Source organism: Neofelis nebulosa, chromosome 2, assembly GCF_028018385.1.
Source record: "Neofelis nebulosa isolate mNeoNeb1 chromosome 2, mNeoNeb1.pri, whole genome shotgun sequence".
Lineage (NCBI taxonomy): Eukaryota > Metazoa > Chordata > Mammalia > Carnivora > Felidae > Neofelis > Neofelis nebulosa.
This window is the reverse complement of record NC_080783.1, coordinates 117,589,695-117,595,694: the sequence shown is the minus strand read 5'-3', so window position 1 is coordinate 117,595,694 and position 6,000 is coordinate 117,589,695. Positions and strand designations below refer to the sequence as shown.

General features: G+C 50.4%; 1 non-coding gene across 1 annotated transcript; it reads right to left on the bottom strand.

Moving 5' to 3' along the window:
* Positions 1-3,583: 3,583 nt before the first annotated feature.
* TRNAV-CAC (transfer RNA valine (anticodon CAC)) lies at positions 3,584-3,656 on the bottom strand. Its single transcript has one exon. It is a non-coding gene; the product is annotated as a tRNA-Val (tRNA).
* Positions 3,657-6,000: the final 2,344 nt, after the last annotated feature.

Here is a 6,000-nt window from a genome sequence, read left to right as displayed (position 1 = left end):
GGTATCACCAATATCCCCTCAAGATCTCCACACCTCCTCCTAACCTCTTGCCCACGGCTACGCTATATGATGTCTAAATATGTGCAGCTGTGCAGCAGCATTATATTAAAAGTGTTTTGTTCTTGGGGTGCCTGGGTGGCTCAGTCGGTTAAGTGTCTGTCTTCAGCTTGGGTCATGATCTTGGGGTTCTGAGTGAGCCCAGTGTCAGGCTCTGTGCTGACAGCTCAGAGCCAGGAGCCTTCTCCAGATCTGTGTCTCCCTTTCTCTCTGCCCCTCACCTGCAGGCACTGTGTCTCTCTCTCAAAAATGAATAAATATTCGGGGCGCCTGGGTGGCGCAGTCGGTTAAGCGTCCGACTTCAGCCAGGTCACGATCTCGCGGTCCGTGAGTTCGAGCCCCGCGTCGGGCTCTGGGCTGATGGCTCGGAGCCTGGAGCCTGTTTCCGATTCCGTGTCCCCCTCTCTCTCTGCCCCTCCCCCGTTCATGCTCTGTCTCTCTCTGTCCCAAAAATAAATAAAAAACGTTGAAAAAAAAAAATTAAAAAAAAAAAAATGAATAAATATTAAAAGAATTTTATTTTAAAAAAGTGTTTTTTTTATTTTGCTCTTAATTAGAAATGCTCTAGGCTAAAATGATACATTAATTAACTCAATTTAATATCATTGGAAGAATGTAAAGATAACAGTAGATCTTAAAATTGCAAATTGACCTCAACATAATGGAGAAATGAATGTGGAATATAAGAATATAAAATACCTAAAAACTTTTACCCCAAAATATTGTAAGAATAATTAAGTCACTATGAGTTCCAGACTTCTAAGACTTACTCTCCATTTACAAATCTTCTATGATCTCTTTAATGTACTGAAACACATAATTTCATATTGTATAAACTCCTTAAATACTACCGGAATTGAAGTGCGCTTATTGGGCCAGTAAAACCAATATAGGAAATTTAGGTGGCTAAGTGTCACCAGGAATTTGAAGAGAAAATAACTCCAAGACCTGTATAAACTAGAATATATCTACCAATATTTTCTATATTATTAGAAAACCTGGAAGACAACATAAAACAGTTTTAGGCCACAACTATTAAACCAGTCGGATGCACACAAAAAGTCCTCTTTAGAAATATGACATGATATAAACATGTTCTATGCCATTATATGTAAATTATTAAAATCCTTTAAAGTGTTTAAACGTATTCGAGATTACATATTCCTTACTATCCACTTGATGTTTTCCCCTTGTGCCTGAGTGCACGGAGAGCAATTTATCTACATCTAAACAGGGTTTTTTGTTTGTCTGTTTTGCCGGGTTACAGATTCAGCAAGAAAGGAAGTAGGAGGGGTGCCTGGCTGGCTCAATCCGTAGAGCATGGGACTCTTGATCTTTAAAAAAAAGAAAGAAAAGAAAGAGAAGGAAGGAAGGGCAGAGGCAGAGAAAGAAAAGAGTGAGGGGGACAAAACCCCATCAATAGCGTCCTTGCACGCCCCCCTTGGGTCCTGGAAATAGAAGCTCAGTCACTACCCCACTTGGGGAAGGGGCTCAACTGAATACACACCACAAATCAGGTTGCCTGTGTCTGCTTGGACTCAGAGGGGAGCCAGGACAAGCTCAAGGACAGGACGAGATAAGACCAAGCACCATTATCACAGGGCAGCCACCTACCTGACAGTGCCAAGGCAGACAATCCTGGAAAGCTCTTGAAAACTTCCCCTTCCCCTTGAAGATTTTCCCATCCGCTCCCCCTCATCCTCCCACCACGGGGAAAGGATTCTTCACCTTCTGTTGGGCCAGGACCCTTGAAGATCCCTGCAGGGCAGGAGAGCCTGGAGGGCAGGAGGATCCAGGGGGCAGCAGCTGCACTTCCCTGAAGGGTCTCTCCCCGGGTGGGGGGTTCTAGAGCTCAGGCTCACCCTAGATCCACTGCCCACCAAAGCCACCAGGAGGAGTCCGGAGGGCAGCCGGTGCTGGGGCGCGACAACCTGGACGTGTTCCTACAAGCACAGGGCACGCCTGGCCTGCCCTATCCAGGAGAGCCGAAGAACCGCCTGCCCGCCTGAAGCTTCTCTACAGCCTGAAGGGAACAGGTGTCTGCTTCCTGAAGGAACAGGAGGGCTCTCCTCCAGAGGACAAAGCCCTCTCCTGGCCCTGGAGGAAAGGTCCTGCAGAGGCTGGTTTTGCGGGACACTGCCCAAGGCAAAGGAGCAACCGCAGACCAAACAATCATCTGGAGATGACTGCACAAGTCCTGTCTGTACATGTGGAGCGAGAATGAGAAAGCAAATGTGGGGAAATGTTAACTGGTGCACCTGGGTGAGGGATATAGGATGTGACCATTCTGGCAACTGTTTTGGTATGTTTCAATGTTTGTTTGTTTCTTTGTTTGTTTGTTTGAAAGGAGTGACAAAGTCAAGTCCCAGGTTCTCTTTAGAGGAAAACGCTTGAAGTGAGACCTTGGGTTTCTGAGGTGAATGGAAGGGAGCCGCTGGCCTGGCTTCTCATCCCAGCTCTTCTCTCCCAGCCTGGCCATTACAAGGACCCGGACTCCTGACCTCCCGTATTTTAGGGGCTCAGTGCACAGCCACTTCTGCAAGCGTCCCTGGGTGCACACCAGACTTTGGGGGATGAAAAGGCAAATCCTAAGTAGGGAGACAGCGCCACAAAGTCTCCTGGATTGGAATCGAACCTGAGCAGTAGCGGTGAAAAATCCAAATCCCATCCCACCGATGCGATCCTGGGGAATCCACCCACACAGGATCCCTGCTTCGGCCCCTGCAGATGAAAACCCTGAAAGTCAAGGTGACATTTCCCAGGCGGACAGAGCACAAGCGGAGGCGATTCCCAGCGGCGCGGGTCTGAATGCAGCCGCACAAGGCTCCCAGCCCTTGCGACCCCTTGGGCCCTGACCACAAGGTGACTGGCCTGTGCCACACTCTAGTCCAGCTGGAGCCGTGTGTGTTGCAGAGCCAAGGCCGTGCTCTCTTTCTGAGCCTACTTTCCTGATGGGTAAGGTGAGGACTCGGCTCTCAGCGGGGGGAGGGGCGGAGTCCCTCTACTTGGCGACTTCCGAAGTAGCTCCAGAGCTGTCCTGATGACGGCACGGGGACAGGCTCCTTTGGTGTCCCCATGGGCTCATTAGGTGGAGCCTGAAACTCCTCACCTACGTGTCTTTGGCCCGGGTCCCAGGTGCAGCTGGTTTGTGTTCTTTGCGTTCTGTCAGGCAAATAAATACACCTGTTGCGCAAGTGTGCCGCCCAGGGAAGAACGTGCTGCTTTTCAGAGCCACGGTCGCTGTGAGCCCGTCGGGCAGACGGAGGCGCCAGATGAGCAGGTCAGCGGATGCGTGGAAGTAAAGGTAACCTGCAGTGGGCCTCGTCCTGCGTGCCCTTGTTGGAGTGACTAACTGGGTGTGGCCCGCTCTCCAAGGTGACTGGGAGCAGACACACAGCGGCCAGGCCTGGTGGTCGAGTGCTGAGAAGGCTTTCAGGTGGCGGTGGGACTCCGGCCGTGGTTCTTTTTGCGTTTTAAAGGACAATAGATGGGGGGGGGGGGGGGGGGGGTAGTGGTAAAAGGAAGCTGTTTCCGCCCGGTTTCGAACCGGGGACCTTTCGCGTGTGAGGCGAACGTGATAACCACTACACTACGGAAACGAGGCAGGCAGTCCGGCCTCCCGCTCTAACCCCCAAAAGCGGCATTTCGGCCACAACTATGGGGCTGCCGACTTTGCTTGAACCGCCCAAGGCCCTGGAAACAGCCACGACCCTGCGAGCGAGGAGCCCGCGCCCCCGAAGCGGCCCTGGCAAAGGACCCCGTGCCTCCCCCACGCCCCCCCCCCCCCACCAGGACGGGACACTGGCGCCCTCAGCAGCCTGGACTTGGGAACCGCAACGAACGCAGTGTCCGCCTGCGGTACGGGGGGCCCCAGGGCAGACGTCCAGTGCGCGCTCTTCCTCCGCCAACACTTTGGCTCTGCGACGCGCCGCGACCCTCCTGGAAGTGGGGTCCTTCCAATTCCTGCTGCCGTCGCTTATTCTACCTGGCTCATTTAGTTCAATATTTTAATCACACTTTCGTCTTTTAGCAGGTTCGGTAACAGAGGTTGACATCTTAGGGCATTTGTCTGTTTGAAAATGTCAAATATCCAACATAGACCAAACCATGTTTTCTGGCCTGTAGTAAATACACTTGATCAGGCGACCAGGCCAAATATAAACCACAAGTTTCAGGATATGCCAGAAGGTGGAGGACCCAGGGACGCTCCGTGCATATTTTGTGATCACAGGATTTCTCCTCATAGGTCTTAGATTCTTTTTTAGGGGCAGTTTTATTTCAACTTTTGCAACACCCCAACCTTTTTGTTTGTCTTTAGTTTCCGTACTGACCAGGTCTTACAGTGTGAATTTCAGCAGAGGCAGGGATAGTTTTCAGAGAAAAGTAATGTCTGAAACGTTTTCAGGTTTGCCTCTGTTAAAGAACAAAAATTCTACTGAGTAATTTGATCTAATGGCTTTATTAGACACCCCACCGAGGTGGTTGGCCTTTTTCAACTTTGGCCCAAACTGGAGACCAGAACAGGAATGGACCATATCATTCTCATCAGTGACTGGATGGCCAGCTCCTAGAGGAGGCAGACTTTATGGTAGCTTTAGATCAGGAAATTTAATGCCATTATTCCCTTTCTTTCCCTCCTTGATCTATCTTCCTCTTTCTCTGCCCAGTTAGAGAAGATTAATCATTTTTCTGTTTTGTGGGATTTGGGGGCCCCATCAAGACAGAAGAGAGGGAGCGGGTGCCATTTCCTCTACAGGAGTGTGAATGGCTGCAGTCAGTGAGGAAACCACAAGCTCACTCCATGCACACTCGCACCTCTCCGGGTCCTTCCAAACTCTGCCAAGGCTCCACCTGTCGCTTCCCTGCAGGTTGAACAGGAACGTGTGGGGCTCCTGACTCTGCTACAGGAGAGGAGGTGCACACAGGACACAGGCCAGTAAGAGGGTGAAGTTGGGGGCAGAGCCAAAGACAAGCCACCCCTGATGAGGGAGCAAAAGGCAAACTGACAGGCTGAAAACATCTCCCCCCCTCCCCCCCATGTAGGACATGTGTGATACTCCTGGGCACTCCTGGCTGCCCAAGAACAAAGGAAAGGGGGAAATCCAATGGTTAACTGATAGAGATCATAGTCCTGCAGGACCTAAGTCTCCATCACCCCTGCATAGAGATGGGGGGAACAAAGGCAGAAGGAAATGGCAGATAGAACTGTTTCCTTAAACCCTGCAGCCCATTGACAAATACTTCAAATACTTGAGGCCAACAGAGTAAGTTTCTCTAGGAACCCCCTGCTGTCTTAATGCTAATGCTTTGGTAGAGGGAAAACAACCCTAGCTTGACAATAGCCAGTCCTCCACTATCCTGTGAGTCTAATTTAGCATATGAAAATCTCACTGGAAACTTCCCCTGGACTTTACCTCCCCCAACCCCATAGTATATAACCAGTCTCTCCTCATGGCCTCATGGTCCCTGGGCAGCTCTTTCTGCCCATGGCTGTTGTCCCCGTGCTTCAATAAATTCACCTTGTTGCATCAAAGACGGCTTCAAGAATTCTTTCTTGGCCATCGGCTCCGGACCCCACGAACCCCACTATCACCCAAAACCTCATCACCTCCACCGATGAGATAACAAAAGGCAAGCTGAGGGGAAAGGCAAAGTGACACCCTACATACCCCACCCCCATTCCTCAAGCACTAATATCTGCCCAGGAACAAAGAAAAGACAATGGTCAACCCCTAAAGATCAAAAGATCACAGTCATGCAGGATATGAAACTCCATCAGTGTGTCATGTCTTTGTTACAGAGCCAGGAGATCTTGGAGGATTGGAGATTTATTTACATCAGTGGGCTCAGGGGAGACGGTCTCTCCAAAGATCTGAGCCCCGAGCATAAGCATGGGGGCAATCTATAGCCTGCTACTTCCGCATTGGTGGCAATTTGGCATGC